This window comes from Gorilla gorilla, chromosome 7, assembly GCF_029281585.2.
Source record: "Gorilla gorilla gorilla isolate KB3781 chromosome 7, NHGRI_mGorGor1-v2.1_pri, whole genome shotgun sequence".
In the NCBI taxonomy this organism is placed as follows: Eukaryota; Metazoa; Chordata; class Mammalia; order Primates; family Hominidae; genus Gorilla; species Gorilla gorilla.
In genome coordinates, this window is record NC_073231.2 from 17,047,355 (window position 1) to 17,068,182 (window position 20,828).

Here is a 20,828-nt window from a genome sequence, read left to right on the forward strand (position 1 = left end):
AGAGGAGAGTAGAATGGTGGTTTCCAGGGTCTGGGGAATGGGGGAAACGGGGAGGTGTTGGTCAGAGGGTACAAATTGCAGTTACGTAAGATGAATACATCTAGACAGTTGATGAACAGCGTAATGGCCACAGTTAATAATTCTGAACTGCATACTGGAAATTTGCAAAGAGAATGGATTTCAAACGCTCTCACTACATGCACACAAATGATAGCTATGTGAGGAGATGCTTATGTTAATTTGCTTGACTATAGTAATCATTTCAATATGTATATGTGTATCAAAACCTGTTGTGCATCTTAAGTATATATAATGTTTTAAAGTCAGATCACATCATTCCTCCGCTCAAACCCCTTGAAGGTCTCCCAATTTCCCTTGGAGAAAGCCAAAGACACTCCGGGATATGGACTGCACTTCATTGCCGCTCAGATCTTTTCTCCTCTGCCTTCGGTGCTTGCTTTTCCTTTCACTGCGATTACTCCCCCAGGTACCCCGCGAGGCTGGCATTTGCCTTCAAATCTTAGCTCCAGTATCGCCTCTGCTGCTTCTGCTGGCTACTGCATTTAAATGCAGCCTAAGCCAGGTGTGGTGATGCATGCCTGGAGTCCCAGCTATTTGGGAGGCTGAGAAGGGAGGATAGCTTGAGCCCAGGAGTTCAAGTCCAGCTTGCGCAACATAGCAAGACCCCATCTCTAGTAAATAAATAAATAAATAAATAAATAAATAAATAAATAAATAAATAAAATGCAATTTGCCCTCACTTCCCACCGCTTCCCCCTTCCGATCTCTTCCAGTCTGCTCTTCTTCTTCCAAAGCGTCTATCACCTTCGGACATCCTATATAACTTATTTACTATTGTTTATTGTGTCTGCCACCCACCACCCTCTAGAACATACAGACCATGAGAGCTGTGACTATTTGTTTTGTTCACTAATGTTCTCCAAGTTTCTAAAAGTGCCTGGCCCGATTGGGCACAGTGGCTCACGCCTATAATCCCAACACTTTGGGAGGCCAAGGGGAGCAGATGGCTTGAGCCCAGGAGTTTGAGATCAGCCTGAACAACATGGTGAAACCCTGTCTCTACTACAAAAAAAGACATAAAAATTAGCTGGACCCGGTGGCACATGCCTGTAGTCCCAGGAACTCAAGAGGCTGAAGTGGAGAATCAATTGAACCCAAGGGATTGAGGGGATGGCGGCCCCAACTCCTGTAGGAGCAGATTGCTGTCCCCTGCCTTGCCAGGGTCAGGGTCTGGGCTGGGAGCCTGACTTGGGTGGGGAGGGCCAGGGCCTTGGGCAGGACAGGGCAGGGCGGCTTGTCACCTGTGTGAAGATGAAGGAGCCCTTATCTGCCTGCACTCTCATCCAGTTTTTTAGGATTATTGAAAGAGTTTGGGACTCTTGTGCGGGAGTGGGTAGCAGGTGGGGGTGGGCTGCTGCAGTGAATCTCTCCCTCTCCAAGGCTGTTCCCCTCCTCCAGGGCCTCCTGGGGGATCTTAGTACTTTGAGTCAATTAAAAATATGAACTAAAAAGAAAATTTGGGAAGTGATTTCAGAATTAGGAAACTTCTGTTTCCCTGTGCTTTGAATTTTGAGGGGTTTCGTGCAAAGCTGAGACAGAAAGGCTGCTAGTAATGGTTGCTGTCTGGATATGAAATGCAATTTGTACATGAAAATGCAATTTTATTCAGCTGTGGAAGAAATGCATTACTGAGCTATGATCACGACACTGCACTTCAACCTGGGTGATAGAGCAAGACACTGTCTCAAAAATTAAAAATAAAAATAAAAAATATTGCCTAGCCCATTGGAGGCACTCAAAATTGTTTGATGAAGGGATGAATAATTAATAAGCAATTTCACTTTTAAAATTAAAATAACGATTTATACAATAAGTGCTTTTCTATGGGAAAGCACCTTTTCCATAGAAGACACTTTTTTTTCTTTTTCTTCCCTTTTTTTATAATAGGAATATGTTTATTATTGCAAATAGTTTTCTCCATGTCCTCAGTTTTTAAAGATACATTATTGGTCATTTCCAAACTCAAGGTCAGCAGATACTGATTTTCCATATACTTGGGTTAATGCAAATATGTGAACTTCGTGTAAGTCACATTGATAATTTCACCTTTGATTTGATTTCACTCTATCTTCAATTTCTTCACTCTATGATAGCTACTAAGTGTTTATAATAAAATGTTCCTTAAGACTAGAAAAGTTGTTTCTGCCATGCTGGTAAAATAGCCATTTTGAAAATAAATATTCTCACAATGTTAAAGAACTGTATTATAAATAATGTTCTTGTTATTATTTTTGTTTTGTTTTATTAACCTTTGTTTCCCAGGTTTCCCTCTAGTAATTTGTTCTCGTGAAATTTGATGGATTTTAGGACTAAAGTTTACTAAAGTATGAATAATATTCTAGCATTGGTTTCACAAAAAGATTTGGTGTTCATTTGCATTTATTCTCCAGAAGCTAGGTTTTATGTTACGTTCACTCATATTGTTACTTAGCTAAGAAACAAAAACCATGCAAGTTAATTTCTTCTGCAAAACAGCATTATTTGGAAATGCAAGGAAGTTGTATTCAGTATGGCACGACAATATGTTCCACTTTTGCAGGAGGTTTTTGTGTTTTGCAATCAGTGCTAAGAAAAAGAGTAAGGTCCAAAGCAGGTCTGTTATCGTTTTCAACTACCTGTAAAGATTTCTCAAACTGAGGTCTCACAATAGTGAGAAATGTGTAGATAATTAGAAAATATTTATCTTCAATTTATTTTTTCCAATGGGTTTTCCTTCCTGGTTGTGATTGTTACTGACTCTTTTCCAAAAAAAAAAGACATGTTTACTGGGCTTACACTGATTTAAGGGGAAGTGATTCCAGAATTAGGAAACTTCCATTTCTCTGGGCTTTGAGTTTCCAGGGGTTCATGCCAAATTGAGACAGAAAGACTGCTAGTAATGGTTGCTGTCTGGATATGAAATGCAATCTGTACCAGCTTACCAGTCAGAGTGCTTATTGTGTGTTTAGGACACTTCCAGCTGTCTACTTTACTAATCTTTATGTTCTAGATTGCATTTACCACAGATTAGCTTTTATGTTCATTTTAATCTAACTCACATAAAATGGCTAGATTCGGAAGAGGAGGTTTTCTATTTTCTCTAAGCACAGATGTGTCCTGGGTACATAAAAGAGCCTTGTATTAAGAACCAAAAGAACCTAGCAGGTCCTATTCATAGCAGCACTATTCACAATGGCCAAAATGTGGAGACAGCAGAAGTGTTCATCGGTAGACAAGAGATAAACAAATTGTGGTATATACAGAAAATGCAATACTATTCAGCTATGGAAAAAATGCAGTACTGATATATGCTACAACGTGAATGAACATCCAAAACATTATACTAAGTGAAAGAAGCTAGACACAAAATACCACGTATTGTGTGATTTCATTTATATGGAAGGTCCAAAATAGATAAATCCATACAGAGACAACACAGATGGGTGGTTGCCAGGGAAAAGGGGGAGAAACTGCTTAATAGGCAAGAGTTTGACTTTGGAGAGACAAAAATGTTTTGAAACTAGACATAGGTGGCTCTTCACAACATTGTGAATGTACTAAATATCAATGAATTGTTCACTAAAAATGATTAATTTTGTTATGTGAATTTTACCTTAATAAATTATTTTTAAATGATACACGTGAAAGAGAAATGGACATTTAAAAATTATTCAATGTATTTAATCAGTATCAATGCAAAGGCCAACAATCAGATGCAAATTCTACTTAAAATTTGTTCATATGTTCCAAAATGCCTTTTTCCATCAGCCAGAAGAATTGTGCCAAGAGGAAATGAATTATTTCATTTCAGCTGAGCTCTCTTAACACCAGACACTTAAAAAAAAAAGGAGGTCAACTTATTGGGTTAAGTGGCCAAAGGAGAAAAAGCAGGAAGGTTGGAGAATAAGAGACTCATGCATTCTCCACATATTTTCCTGCTCCCTTCCTGAAGCATGCTATGCTCATGGTCTCAGCAATGTTTCTTAATGGGAATCCATGTGCTGAAAATAATTGGGATATCAGGGATCCTTCTTGGATGATAGCGTGACTATAACAAGACTCCATTTTAAGTTGCTTGGTCAACAGAGAAATGCATAGCAGTTGGATCATTTGAACTCACATGAAGCAAATAAACTACATTCTGCTATTGTGGTTAATTTTATGTGTCTACTTGGTTAGAATATGGTGCCCAGTTGTTTGGTCAAACATTAGCCTAGATGTCGCTGTAAAAGTATTTTTTAGACGTGATTAACAATTATCATTAGTTGACTTTAAGTAAAGCAGATTACCCTATACAATGTGAGTGGGTCTCATCCAATTAGTTGAAAGCCTTAAGAACAAAGACTGAGGTTTCTAAGAAAGAAATAGGGAGTTCTGCCTCTAGTCTGCAACACAGAAATTCTGCTCAAATTTCCAGCCTTTGGATTCAAGACTACAATACTGACACTTGCCTCAAATTCTAGGCTGCTAGGCTGACCTACAGATTTTAGACTTACCAGCTCCTCAATCATATGAGCAGGTTGTTTAAAACAAAACTCACAATAGATAGATAGATAGATAGATAGATAGATAGATAGATAGATAGATAGATAGATAGATAGATAGATGTCCTATTGGATTCTCTTTCTCTGGAGAGCCCTGGCTGATACAACAGATTCAAGGCAGGGGAGCACTCAAATTAGAGCTTAGCCTTAGGAAGGTTGTTGACTTCTCCCAAGAAAGAATTCAAGGGCAAGCTGGTGGTGACAGAAAGCATCTATTATTGAACCAATGCTGTTCTTCGTAGAGCAGAGTTAACCCATAGGCAGTGCGCGCAGAGTCAGCACCAGTGGGCTGTAGCTTGCTGTATTTATACCTACATTTGATTACATGCGAATTAAGGGGGGATACTCAGAAATCTCTAGAAAAGGGGTGATAACTTCTGAGTCATTGTCATGGCATTTGTATACTGTCATGTTGCTAGTGGGAGTGTAGCTTATTATGCTAATGAGCAGGGAGGACAACTAGAGGTCACTTTTGTAGCCATCTGCCTTTTTCATTGCACCATGTTTCAACCACAACCTGTTCTGGTCAGCAGGGTCACTCCTGGAAAACAAATCCTGCCGGTCTCCTGCCTCACAACCACTTAAGCATCCTCCACCCGCATCCCACCACCTTACACGGATCTCGGGCACTATTCCTGACTGTTAAAAGAGGGCTGCTACCACCTGGTTAATATCCCCTGTAAGGCCACTATATCAGAAACTAAGGGATTAGCCCTCACAGGTTTATTTGCCATTAGACTCACTCCGAGAAACCAGGGCTTAATTTTATTGTTCCCTGATTCATACTCTGTAATGAGACAAGGTTTAACAATTCCGAAAATCACAGACCACTGGTGTCATCAGGTCTCAAAGATAGAACAAAATTATGGCATGCTGTAAACCAAACTATAGTCAATAGCAAAACAGATTCAATGTAATGTTAATTCCTCAAAGAAAATAAATTACAATAGTCAGAAGGAAGAAACCGATAGCTGTTGTCTTTTCGTTATCTTCCAAGATGGGAAAATAACAAACAGAATTTTTGAAATATCCTGTACACAGCCTGGATCAAATGAATTTGGAAATAGCCAGTTTTATTTCATCTTATTCCAGGAAGACGGAATCTGTATAACACAGGCATGTCAGGTAAAAGCAAGCATCTGCACTTACGTGTGCTGTGCAGTAACACATGCAGCTTCCTCAAGGCAAATAAACTTCATTTTTCTCTCGGCCTCTTATAAATAATAAATAAAGACAAAAAATATGGTTCTTGGCCAGGCATAGCAGCTCACACCTGTAATCCCAACACTTTGGGAGGCCGAGGCAGGTGGATCACCAGAGGCCAGGAGTTCAATACCAGCCTGGCCAACATGTGAAACCCCATCTCGACTAAAAATACAAAAATTAGGCTGGTGTGATGGCACACACCTGTAGTCTCAGCTACTCGGGAGTCTGAGGCAGGAGAATCACTTGAACCCAGGAGATGGAGGTTGCAGTGAGCTGAGATCACACCACTGCACTCCAGCCTGGGCAACAGAGTGAGACTCCTTCTAAAAAAAAATAAAAAAGAAAAGAAAAATATGGTTCTCATAGGTCTTATAAGCTATAATTAAGGAGAAAAGTTTTTTTGTTTTTTTGTTTTGTTTGTTTTTGTTTTATTTGTTTATTTTTTTGCCTGAGATGCTCAGTGTTATTAGTAGTTGGAAAAATGGAAATTAGAAAAATTATAAATGATCATGCATCAGATTTGTAAACATTAAAACATTATAACAACCAGTGATAACCAGGATATGGTAAAACTAATAAAATTGACACTTTCAGAGCCAGGCATGGTGGCTCCTGCCTATAATCCCAGCAATTTGGGAGGCCAAGGTGGGTAGATCACTTGAAACCAGGAGTTCAACACCAGCCTGAACAATATAGTGAGACCCTGTCTCTAAAAAAAAAATTTATTTAATTAGCTGGGCATGATGGCACATGCCTTTAGTCCCAGCTACTTCAGAGGCCGAAGCAGGAGGATCCTTTGAGCCCATAAGTTGGAGCCGGCAGTGAGCCATGATTGTACCACTGCATTCCAGTTTGGCTGACAGAGCTAGATTCCCTTCTAAAAAATATAAAAAATTTAAAAATTGGCACTTCCACACATTGCTGATCTCAGGTTCAATTGCTAAAACATTCTGGAGAAGAAATCTGTCACGATCTCCTCTATCAATCAACATTTACAATGCATTCTTGATGCAACAATCCCACTGGAAAAGGGAGGCATGAGAATATGAGGATTTATGAACACAGGTATTTATGGAAGCTTATGTGTAATTATTTTTTAAAAGAAACAAACCTGAAAATAACCTATATGTCTGCAAAGAGACAATGGTTGGATAAATTAGGATATCCACCCTATAAACTATAAGCATCGATTAAAAGTAAAGTTATATCTACTTGCATTAATGTTAAGGGCTGTTCATGAAACCAACTCAAGTGAAAAGTAAGAAGCAGAGAGATGTACAGGGTGTGAACTCATTTTTATTTTAAAAACCTACATTTGGGTATAACATGTTTGTGCACCTGTGTTTGCACAGAGCGTATGTGCAAGAATACACATTCAAGCGCCAACTTAACTTCAGATGAGATGGAATTGCACACGGGCGTTGGGGAGGGTGTGGATAAGATTGTTCATGCTTCATTTTTAGGCTTCTGTATTGTTTGATTTTGTGTTATTTCTATGCTTTTTTATTTTCAGTATATTAGGATGTGTTGACATCTTAAAAACCTTTCTGGCTGGGGAGAAACTGCCCTTCCCAGAGCTAGTCAGTTCTTAGAGACAGCAAAGGTCAGCCAGGAAGAGCATGCCCATATTATTCAAACTAACCAATCCAGAGCCACCACCCTCCTCCATCCAACCCCTCCAACTCAGGAGGTGGCACTCCTCTGCCTTAATCGTCCCAGGAGAAGTACCAGGCAATTAGGACCACCCCTATAACCTATAGCCTAGAGCTGCTGAAATTTTTCCAATTAGCCAGTCGTAAATTGTTTCCCCTCCCTGCCTTGACTTTCCCGCAGAAGTCCAATAAGGCTGTAGCCTCCACGTTCGCCCTGCTCCCGTGTTCTACCTCCTGACCACCCTGAGGCTTCCCCACATGACCCTGCATGACCTGCCATACCTCCTATCTCTTGAGCCTCTGAGTACAATATGTAGTCTTTTGCCAGAAACAGTGGCTCACTCCTGTAATCCCAGCCCTTTGCGTTTGGGGTATTTCTGAGATTCCATGATGAAAATCAAACCTATAGGTGTGTCAAAGGAAAGCACGACTCAACATTGAGGAGACAGCTCTGTGGCCCTTCTCTGGGACAGGCAGCACATCACCATCACACTCCGAATCCCAGGGTAGGACTGCGAAAGGCAAGAATTTGACTTTATCATCCTCATCCTTCATCCTTCCTCCCTCCTGTTCTTTCCATCCTCTCTCTGTCCTCCCTCCCTTGTTTCTAGCATTCCTGTTTAGCCTTCTGTTTCAGGTACCAGTCCAGACGGGTGGAAATCTCCTGTGATGTGTAACTCACAGGCAGTGATACATACATTCTCATCATAGCTTTCAAAAATCATAGGCCAATCTCAGTGGCTCACACTGTAATCCCAGCACTTTAGAAGGCTGAGGCAGGTGGATCATTTGAGGTCAGGAGTTTAAGACCAGCCTGGCCAAAATGGTAAAACCCTCTCTCTACAAAAATACAAAAATTAGTCAAGCGTGGTGGCGAGTGCCTGTAATCCCAGCTAATTGGGAGGCTGAGGCACGAGAATCACTTCAACCCAGGAGGTGGAGGTTGCAGTGAGCCAAGACCATGCCACTGCACTACAGCCGGTTGACAGAGCAAGACTCCATCTAAGAAAGAAGAAGAAAAGAAAGAAAGAGAAAGAAAGAAAGAAAGAATCAAAAACCTTTAACTTTTTTTACCAAAGTAATAAATACAGACATTTCAGGTACCAGATCAAGGAAGGCCAGAGAGAGAAGGAACCAAGGACAAAGTGCATTCCCCATCTCTTTAATCACAGTGTAGAAAAAGCTGTCTCTGGTGCAAGGCTCTCAAAGGATGAGAGCCAGACAAGGGTTCAGGTCTGAAACTACTATAAACTGTTCACAAAAGATGGCGAAATGATCAGTCTGTGTATGTGATGAGAGAAACAGAATAAACTGATTCATGAAGGCTTCTCTCAAAGGTGCCCCTACCACCTAACTGTGCCCCTCTCCATTAAGTACTTGATGTATAACACTATTTCATCAGAAGAAGCATGAGATGCTGGTGGAGACGTTTAATTTTAGCCTCTCATTCTTTCCTTTAAGTATGATTCAGCCAATTTGTTTCAGGCTTTTGGCTTCATTTGAGGAAGCAGATGTTTAACCTCCTGTTCCTTGAGCTAGTAATCTCTATAATTAAGAGTTTTGAAAGAATACTGGAAGGGGTACAACCTAGTTCTTGGATAAATTTATATCTGTGCGTGGGAAATGTATTTCCTTCCGATGCTTTAATTGTAATCTGGAGCATCTACAGCATTTGTTTAGCATTTAAATTTTAACAACAAAGCTTCACTTGAAAAAAAAATTGCAGATTCTTGAATGACTTCTTTCCAAGTAATCTTCTATTTTTACTTTTTTTATTTGCAACCTGTGAATTCTTTTGGACAATTTTGAGGTATAAGTGTACATTTACCTAAATGTATAAGTCAGGCTAAGCTCAAAGTGGCTTGGCTCTGCTATATGAATGACAAAACCCTGAAATTTCAGCAGCTTTACTTCTTTAAGAGACAGGGTCTCACTCTGTCACCCAGACTGGAGTGCAGTGGTGCAACCATAGCTCACTGCAGCCTAGAATTCCTGGACTCAATTGATCCTCTTGTCTCAGCCTCCCAAGTAGCTGAGACTACAGACACATGCCACCATGCCAGGCTAATTTTAATTTTTTTTTTTTTGTAGAGAAGGGATCTCCCTGTGCTGCCAGGCTTATCTCAAAGTCCTGGCCTCAAGTGAATCCTCCCATCTTAGCCTCCCAAAGCACTGGGATTATAGGTGTGAGCCACCACCCCCCGCCAAATCTTGGTGGTGTTAAATCAGTAATAGCTTTGCACAAAGTCATTTAGATCAGTTGGCTCTCATTTATTTTATTTTTATTTTATTTTATTTTATTTTATTTTATTTTATTTATTTTTTTGAGTCAGAGTCTCGCTCTGTCACCCAGGCTGGAGTGCAGTGGCGTGATCTTGGCTCACTGCAACCTCCACCTCCTGGGCTCAAGCGATTCTTCTGCCTCAGCCTCCCAAGTAGCTGAGATTACAGGCATGTGCCACCACACCCAGCTAATTTTTGTATTTTTGGTAGACACAGGGTTTCACTATGTTGGCCAGGCTGGTCTCGAACTCCTGACTTCAGGAATCTGCCTGCCTTGGACTCCCAAAGTGCTGGGATTACAGGCGTGAGCCACCATGCTCTCTGGAACACAGGGCCTCCAAGGCCACTGTGGCAGGAGAAGAGAGGATAGAAGGAGTGTATGGGATCTCTTATAGACCAAGACTTAAAGCAACTTTCGTTACTTCTCCCCAGATTCTAATGGGCAGACTTATAGCCAGCTTAACTGCAAAGGAAGCCGGGCATGTAGAAAAGTCAAGGGAGGTGTGGTCAGCATCATCAGCTTCTACGTTAGATAGAAGCATTTAAAATAAGTCTTCAAAATTGAAAAACAAGGGAGGAAGAGGATTATTTTAATAGTGCACCCTTTCTGTTTGCTTGACATGGCTTTGACACTGAATATCAGAAAGGCACTGATTCTTACACAGAACATGTTAAACACTCTCAGGTGGCTACGTGTAGAACAGGCAGTGGGGATGGGCTGAGCCTGAAATACAGTCAAGAGTTATGCATGGCCCCTGTGAAGGGAGAGACAAAAAGAAAACAGGCAGCAAAGTTGGGGTGTGAAAGAGAGAACAATGCTCAAGGGGGACGCACTTCTGAAAAGGACAAGAGTAGTTAGATTTTCAGTTTCAGAAACTCTTTTTCAGGCCGGGTGTGGTGGCTCATGCCTGTAATCCCAGCAGTTTGGGAGGCCTAGGCAGGTGGATCACCTGAGGTCAGGAGTTCAAGACCAGCCTGGCTGACATGGAAAAACCTCATCTTACTAAAAATGCAAAAATGAGCTGGGTGCAGTAATGGGTGCCTGTAATCCCAGCTACTCAGGAGGCTGAGGCAAAAGGATCGCTTGATCCCTGAACCCAGAAGGCGGAGATTGCAGTGAGCCGAGATGGCACCATGGCACTCCAGCCTGGGCAACAGAGCAAGACTCTGTCTCAAAAAAAAAAAAAAAAGAAAAAAGAAACTCTTTTTCACACGTTGATCTTTCCCTCATTCTTATTCCCTAAGATTGCCTCAATATTCCTCACTCTCCATTTCTCTACTTTACCCACTTCTCCTAGTTGGTCACCACCGGAAAAGCAAAAAGAAAAACCTTGAAAATTTAATTCAAGGGGAAAAAAGAGGTAGATGATTAAAGACAAGTTAATGTTACCTCAATTTTTATAAAGGAAAAAGGAATATATCCAGGGACAGATAATTAAGCCTCATGTCCGTGTCCGTCATGAAGGATGCCGAGATGAATGCAATAGAGTCTCTTCCCCAAAGGAGCTCACAGTTGGGTAGGAGGAGGTGAACTGTAACTATTATACAACACGACATGAACATAAGGGCTCTATATGCAAAGCATAAGGGAAGCTTTAAAAGCACGGCAAACATTATCTGCCTGGGAGTGTGGGGGACGTATCACAAAAGTGATATTTGAATGTGTCTCAAAAAATGAGACGGCAGCCCCTACTGGGAAGTGAGGAGCCCCTCTGCCCGGCCAGCCGCCCCGTCCAGGAGGGAGGTGGTGGGGGTCAGCCCGCTGCCCGGCCAGCCGCCCCGTCCGGGAGGTGACGGGCGCCTCTGCCCGGCAGCCCCTACTGGGAAGTGAGGAGCCCCTCTGCCCGGCCACCACCCCGTCTGGGAGGTGTACCCAACAGCTCATTGAGAACGGGCCATGATGACAATGGTGGTTTTGTGGAATAGAAAGGGGGGAAAGGTGGGGAAAAGATTGAGAAATCGGATGGTTGCCGTGTCTGTGTAGAAAGAGGTAGACATGGGAGACTTTTCATTTTGTTCTGTACTAAGAAAAAATTCTTCTTCCTTGGGATCCTGTTGATCTGTGACCCTACCCCCAACCCTGTGCTCTTTGAAAAATGTGCTGTATCCACTCACGGTTGAATGGATTAAGGGCGGTGCAAGATGTGCTTTGTTAAACAGATGCTTGAAGGCAGCATGCTCATTAAGAGCCATCACCACTCCCTAATCTCAAGTACCCAGGGACACAAACACTGCGGAAGGCCGCAGGGTCCTCTGCCTAGGAAAACCAGAGAACTTTGTTCACTTATTTATCTGCTGACCTTCCCTCCACTATTGTCCTGTAACCCTGCCAAATCCCCCTCTGCGAGAAACACCTAAGAATGATCAATAAAAAATAAAAAATAAAAAATAAATAAAATAAAAAAAAAAATGAGATGGGTAAAGTCAGAGAAGTTTCAACTGATACAACTTGGTCTAGAAGGGCGAGCCCAGTTGGATGTGGGAAAATGAGAGGGGCCAAAGCTAGAAATGTAGGCTGGGACTAGACTAGAGTGTGCAGGTCCCCAAAAGCCAAATTAAGATATTTGAATATTATTGGGCAAATGATAGAAAGCCATCACAGGTATTAAATTAAGGTAAGGAGAATGATTCTACAGGAAGTTTCCCAAAATGGTGTTTGTAGGACAGTGTCCCTTCCCAGTGCTCTGGTCAGTATGGTTTAGGAAACATGTCATAACGGGTTGCCTTCTCGGAAACTCATAAGAACATTAATGAGCATCGATATACATTTGAGAATTTTTGAAATAAAGAAATGTGTTAAGCTTAACTCAGTATGTACAAAATGTAGTTATTAGTCTTTTATTTGTGTGTAACAAATGACCACGTGTTTAGCGGCTTAAAATAAAGCCTGTGGCTGGGCATGGTGGCTCATGCCTGTAATCCCAGCACTTTGGGAAGTTTAGGATGGAGGATCACTTGACCCCTGGATTTTGAGACTACCCTGGGCAACATGGTGAAACCTCATCTCTACAAAAAATACAAAAGAGATTTAGCCAAGTGTGGTGGCCCATGCCTGTAGTCCCACCTACTCAGGAGGCTGAGGCTGGAGGATCACTTGGCCCCTGGATATCGAGACTAGCCTGGGCAACATGGTGAAACCCCATCTCTACAAAAAATACAAAAAAGATTTAGCCAGGTGTGGTGGTGCATGCCTGTAGTCCCAGCTACTCAGGAGGCTGAGGCTGGAGGATCAATTGAGCCCAGGAGGTCGAGGCTGCAGTGAGCTGTGATTGTACCAATGCACTCCAGCTTGGGTGACAGAGCAAGACTCTGTCAAAAAAAAAAAAAGCTCTCTTAGTAGCTCACAGTTCTGCAGATCAGAAGTCTGCCACAGCATCATGGGTTTCTCAGCTGGGATTCTCACAAAGTTAAAATCAAGGTGTGGGCCAAGGGGAGTTCGTGTTCCGAGACTCTGGGGGAAAATTCACCACCAAGCCCATTCTCTTTTTTTAATTGTATAAATTTAAGGGGTACAAGTGCAGCTTTGTTACATGATATGTTGCACAGTGGTGAAGTCTGCGATTTTAGTGTAGCCATCATCTGAATAATGTACATTGTACCCACTAGGTAATTTCTCATCCCTCACCCCATCCCACCCTTCCAAGTCTCCAGTGTCTATTCCACACCGGATATCCTTGTGTATACACTGTTTAGCTTCTAAGTGAGAACATTCGGTATTTGACTAGCTGTTTTTGAGTTGTTTCACTTAAGATAATGTGTATATATGTGTATATATATATATATATATATACTCACACACACTGTATATATATGTACGTGTGTGTATATATATATATACCACACTATATATATATTTACCACATTTTCTTTCTTTTATTTTAGATGACATCACCTTATTATCACTGCTCCCTCTCTCCTCCCTCTAGGAGTCCACAATGTCTATTATTCCAGTGCTTATGTCCTTGTGTGCTCAATGTTTAGTTCTCACTTATAAGTAAGAATACATATATATCACTCTTTCCTTTCTTTCTTTCTTTCCTTCTCTCTCTCTCTCTTTCTTTCTTTTTCTTTTTTTTTTTTTTTTTTCTGCAGTTTCACTCTTGTTGACCAGGCTGGAGTGCAATGGCACTATCTCAGCTCACCACAACCTCTGCCTCCCGGGTTCAAGCGATTCTCCTGCCTCAGCCTCCCAAGTAGCTGGGATTACAGGCATGTGCCACCACGCCTGGCTAATTTTGTATTTTTAGTAGAGACGGAGTTTCTCCATGTTGGTCAGGCTGGTCTCCAACCTCCTCCCTCAGGTGATCTGCCTGCCTCAGCCTCCCAAAGTGCTGGGATTACAGGCGTAAGCCACAGAGCCTGGCTGTATTGCATTTTCTTTATCTATTCACGCCTTGATGGACACTTAGGCTGATGCCAAATCTTTTCGATTGTGAATAGTGCCGGAAATCAGTTATTTGATATTGTAGAACTGAAATCTCGATCTACTTGCTGGCTGTCAGCTGGGGGTTGATTTCAGCTCTTAGAGGCCCCTTTCACAGTATGGAGGTTTACGTTCTGGGCTGACCAGAGCATATGTCTCTGTCCTTCCTTCTCTGACCAATGAGGAAAACTTTGCTTGCAAAGCATTCATGTGATTTGGTCAGGTCCACCAGGATAATCTTTCAATCTTAAAGCCAATGGATTTGAGACTTAAATCACATCTGCAAAATCCCTTCACAGCAGTAAGTAGATTAGTATTTGATTGAGAAACCAGGGTTCAGGAATCTTGGAGATCCTTCTTAAAAGTCTGCCTATCTTTTTTTTTTTTTAATGGAAAAACTTTTAGCATATTTCAAAATTTTTAGAGGTTTTAGAGGTGCCCAGTTTAGCAAAAACTGAGTTGATGTTGTAGAAAGAACATTCTGGAGAGGGCAATGGAGGGTGGAGCCATGGGAACATGGAAATCAATTTAAAATCTACTGTGGCTATCAAAATGAGATAAAATTAGCATCTAAATTACAATTTCTTGGAGATAGAATTGATACAACTTGATGAGCAAATAGGTAAAGTAGGCAATTGAAACAGGTTTTTAGCCTAAAAAATTGGGTCAAAAAAATTTGGTGGTACCACAGCAGAAATGAGATCTAGAAGTGGGATTGGCAAAGGGAAGATAATTAGTTTTTCATGTGTTGAGCTTGAGGTCTTGTGTTAGGCCTTTCTTACAATGCTATAAAGAAATACCTGAGACCAGGTAATTTATGAGAAAAGAAGTTTAATTTGCTCATGGTTCTGCAGGTTGTAGAGGAAGCATAATGTTGGCATCTGCTTCTGGGGAGGCCTCAGGAAGCTTTTACTCACGGTGGAAGGTGAAGTACGAACAGGCACTTCCCACAGAGAAAGCAGAAAAGACTATATCTGGCCAGGTGCAGTGGCTTACGTCTGTAATTCCAGCTTTGGGAGGCCAAGGCAGACAGATCACTTGAGGCCAGGAGTTTGAGACCAAGCTGAGCAACATGGTAAAACCCCATCTCTACAATAAATATAAAAATTAGCCAGGACTGATGGTGCACACCTGTAGTCCCAGCTACTGTAGAGGCTGAGGTGGGAGTATCACTTGAACCTGGGAGTTTGAGGCTGCAGTGAGCCATGCACTCCACTGAACTCCAGCCTGGGTGACAGAGCAAGACCCTGACTCAAAACAAAAACAAAAACAAAAAACAAAAAGCCAGATCTCATGAAATCCCTCTCACAAGGGCAGCACCAAGAGGATGGTGCTAAACCATTCAGGAGAAGTCTGCCCCAATGATCTAATCACCTCCCACCAGGCCCCACCACCAACACTGGGGATTTACAATTCAATGTGAGATCAGAGGGAACACACATTCAAACTCTACCAAGTCTGTAGTACAGACAGGAAGAGAAAAGTTTAAACCTCTGAGGAAACAGCGGCTGAGGATATATTTCTGGGAATCATCACAATGGATAAGATTTCCTCAATTTAATGAATAACAGAACGGAATAGGACGAGGATGGAGTGAAAAACAAATTCATTAATATCCAAGCAATGTCAAGTTAAGTCCATATAATCATTTACTTATTAGGGCAGGAGAAGGGTACAGACAAATTTATCTTAATATTAACAAAATATTTCACAGAATATTCCATGATATCCTTACATATAGATGAAAGTGACACAAGGGCTATATTAGTCCACTTTCACACTGCTGATAAAGACATACCCAAGACTGGGCAATTTACAAAAAATAGAAGTTTATTGGACTTAAAGTTTCACATGGCTGGGGAGGCCTCACAATCATGGTGGAAGGCAAGGAGAAGCAAGTCACATCTTTCACAGATGGCAGCAGGCAAAGAGAGAGACAGCTCATGCAGGGGAACTCCTCTTTATGAAATGATCAGATCTCGTGAGACTTATTCACTATTACAAAAACAGGATGGGAAAGACTTTCCCCCATGATGCATTTATCTTCCACCGGGTCCCTCCCACAACTCATGGGAATTATGGGAGCTACAAGATGAGATTTGGGTGGGGACACAGTGCCAAACCATGTCAGGGCTTTGAGAACTACATAAACAACTCTATTCAACAGTGATTATTAATTCTGCATTATCAAAGGAATCAGTGGAAAACAGCCCTGGCCTTGGTGTTGCAGAGTATCTAGGCTTTTCCACCAAAAGGCAGTTCATGTAAGAGATTAAACAAAATACACACACATGGATTTCTTAATAAATGGATAACTAGTTGTATGACATTGAACCAGTCAACCCACTTTCTAGGTCTTTGTGTCTCACCAATATGTATGTTGCATTCAGTGTTCTGAAAAATCCTTTCACTCCAAAAAATTCTAAAGGTTATAAATGACAGGGGGTGGAGTGCCCTCTTGCAAAGCATCACACAGTTCACATCTTTGCTCTGCCTTGTTTAACATTTTTATCTATGATTTAGATAAGTACATCTGTAGCAATTTCATAGTTGAAACAAATCTGAGAGACACAGCTAAGTGACAGATGGCAAAAATCAACATTAAATTGCTGACAGGAATCTGGAGACAAAAACACAAATAGCCAATACTTTGTCTAACTAAAGACGGTTGCTAGAACTTAGAATATATTTTTCAATAAATATAACATGAAAGATTATAATATGGGCTGAGTGTGGTGACTCATGCTTGTTATCCCAGTGCTTTGGGAGGCCAAGGAAGTTGAATTTCATGAGGCCAGGAGTATGAGACCAGCCTAGGCAACACAGCCAAACCTCCTATCTACAAAAAATAAAAACAAAATTAAATTTAAAAGATTGTAATATGGTTTTCAGACCAAGCCCCAAAGTCCTATTTGGTCAATTTCGGAGTTGTGGGTTACCCTAGCTCATGTCTGGTGGGACTCCCATTAGGTTGCAGGTGGGAACCTCAACTCCTTTCCTGAGTTGTCAGTTTCCACCTGCCACTGCTCTCTGACTTACTGTTTTCATGCTCCCAAATCACTTCCTATCTCATTTCTCTATGTATCTTGCCCTCAGAGCAAAATTTTCTTCTACAATGATCTTGACTAGATGCTTTTCTCAAATACTTTATTATTTTTCAAATTTTCAAAATGATCATGCTCATACAATAGAGTTATGCCTTTCATGTTGTGGGTGGAGGGTGGGTTCTAAAGCCAGTGTGTAAAGGTGAAATATCCTGTAGTCAAAACTACCATTGAGAACTCTGTAGGAAGCCACCACATTGAAGAGTGACCTATGGTAATTGTGTAATTCCAGCATAGCTGTTCCTCCATGTTGGAACAGGTCATTGTTTCTTCAGCTAAGCACCAGATGAAATGGTTGGCTTGCATTCAGAGGTCACATTGTACCCCAAAAAGTACACATCTTAAAACCCTAGACTCACACTGAGCACAGCCAGAAGCTCATTCTGTGGGCCACTTGGTTTTCAATTCCCACTTTGTCCTCACCTTTGAGTAGACAATCATTGAGTAGATCGTCACTGGAATGGTTTGAAATCAACATGCGTTTACCCATCTATTTGTCTATTTCAAATGCACCCCTGATGGGATGGCATTGTACCACCAGGAGGTTAGAGAAAGATGGCAGACTGAGCAACCTATCCCTCTAATATAGTTTGGATGTTTCGTCCCCTCCAAATCTCGTGTTGAAATGTGACCGCCAATGTTGGAGGTGGGCCTAGTGGGAAGTGTTTGGGTCATGGGAGCAGACTGCTCAGGAATGCCTTGGTGTGCTCCCCATGGTGGTAATGAGCGAGTTCTTGCTCTATCAGTCACTGCAAGATCTGATTGTTAAAAAGGGCTTGGTAACTCCTCCTCTCTCTCTCTCTCTCTCTCTCTCGCTCCCCCTCTCACCATGTGATATACCTGCTCTGCATTCACCTTCAACCATGAGTAAAAGCTTCCTGAGGCCTCATAAGAAGCCGAGCAGATGCTGGTGCCATGCTTTTACAGCCGACAGAATGGTAAGCATCTTTTCTTTATCAATTACCCAGCCTCAAGTACTTCTTTATAGCAATGCAAAATGGACTCATACACCCACTGCATCTAATTCGCTAGAAATAACATTAAGTACGTATTTTTAATATGCCAGTAAATAAGACTGTATGGTCTCAATTGAACAGAAGTTATGGAAAATGCCTAAAAGAGATGAAATGTTTGACTGGCGGATCATAGCCTAAAACATAAGTAACAGAGCACGGGAGTGGGAGTTGGGTTGCAATGCACCTTGAGCTTAGAGGTGGTGATTGGAGAGCAGGAGAGAGAGGGAGGCAACCATAAACATAACAGTTGGGGCACAGCAAAAAGAGCATCTAGGCCAGGTGGCCACTTCCTGTCTCCCCAGTTGCACCAACCAATACACTACAGAATCATCAGTCCTCATGTCCAGGAGTCCAACTACTGGCTTTGAGACCCAGCAGCACAACCCATACTTTCTTAGCAAACTCTGCAGATAAGCTAGGGTTCAAAAAAACACTAAACTCACCAACCAGGCTAAAAAATAATCAATCATCATCAAATATTTGAGGAAAATGTATACAATGAAATATATACACAACAACATTTTTTTTGACCTGAAAAGTGGCAATTTAAAAATTGAAAACATCTTACATTGATGATGTGGAATAAGAACTTTCTTACAGTATTGGTAGGAGTAATGTTATTATAGCCATTTTTTGCTGGTCATTGAGCAGGGTTTTAAAAATGTTTAAAGGCACATACCCCTTTAACACAGCAATTCCACTTCTTAACAAGAGCGAACTTTTAAAATTATTTTAAACTAGTTCTTTTGTTTTCATTAAAGTGATACCTGTATGTGACAGAAGGAAAAGGAAATCAAGCCATTTAGAAGCTTCTAAAAGGGAAAGTTTAGAATCTCCTCATCTTGTTCCATTCCCCCGAAGGCAGCACTTTCTCCAGTTTCTATTTGACTGTGTTTTTGGTAGTAAATTGTACAACTTAATATATCCATTTATTGATTTTTTGAATGAAAAATTTAGTATCTACTTGAAAGATGAGAAACATACAGTTAGACTACCTTCCACTACCTCTCCCTGCCTCGAATGCCCCATTGCATTGAGAAATTAAAGTGATTAGAATAAGTTCCACGGATATAGCAGCGATTACAGACTCCCAGAGCTATCTGCATTTCAAATGTTTCCATGCAAACTAATTTCCAACCGATAGAAAGAGAAAGAGGAGACAAGTCAAGTAGAATTTTTGAACAGGTGGATGTGCAATGGAGAGGCTCTCCCACTCCAGGCCACCTCCCATCCCTGTCAGAGGGCAGCCCTTCCCTTCTTCCTCCAAACCCCATCATCCGCCTCAAACACAAGGCCGTCCTTTCTGAAATGTTCCCGCTAGCCTGGATGGTATGGTTATTTATGCAATATTTCTAATTTTTCAGCTGGGAACTCTCTTTATGTCAGCCTATCCATTTGCAGAATGTATGAGGAGAGGGCAGGAAAGATTCTCCCTCCTCCATGATCTCTTTAGTAGTTACCACCAATGAACACCTGAAGGTGCTAACCTGCTTCCACTGCATCTATTTTACTGAAATCAAAGCCTGAAAACACCACTGATATTTCAGCCTTCCTCAGGGGTGGGACCTGCCTAGCACTAAAATCTCCCTGTCAGAGAAGGGTGACTCAAGCCCGGCACTCGTCACTGTAATTAGATTTACAAATGAGTGATTGCATTAGAGAGAGTACAAATCTTTTCAATTACCTTGATTTAATCTCTTCTATTAACTTAATAGAAATCTTGGTCAGAGGAATCCACCAGGAATACTATGTCATTTGCTCATTAAAAAATTGCATCACAATAACAAGAAGGCTATGATCCGACGAATGCATACGGCTCCCAAGCACGGCATAGTAATACAGTTTTATTTGTTTCTTTCTACAGATTTAAAAAGGAAGGAAGGAAGGAAGGAAGGAGGGAGGGAGGGAGGGAGGGAGGGGGAGGGAGGGAGGGAGGGAGGGAGGAAGGAAGGAAGGAAGGAAGGAAGGAAGGAAGGAAGGAAGGAAAGAAGGAAGGAAGGGAAGGAAGGGGAAAAGAAACCCAGCTCAATTAAGAGGATTTCTTAGCCATCATTACTATCAATCTATATAATTAAAGTTACGCCTGGCCTAATCCGACTTTTTAATGACAGTGGATTGCAATATAATATCCTAGATGTCTGTGTCTCTTCACTATTCTGATTCTATGGCTCCTACATGGCTATATCCTGGTGGGCCTGTTTGTGAATGCGGAGTTTGATTTATGGGCTGTAGAACATGTTGAGTGGGTTGAGAATTTCCTTACTGAGAAAATACAATCAGACCATGGCCCTTGGTCCAAACTTCTGGACCCTGGACTCAGAGGAGCATGTTATACTTGGTACAGTGATGTATAGGAGGTGGGATAGATAGCCCTAAATACAGGGCCATATTTATAATTTAGTGAAGCATTCTCTGAGGCCACTTTGCTTTCCTGTGAGAAGACAGAAGATTTTGGGGGAGGAGTAATCAGGGTATTCTTCCACAAACAGCTTCAGTCGGCTTCCTGGGATGTTAAAACCTAAACGCAAGAATCGTATTCC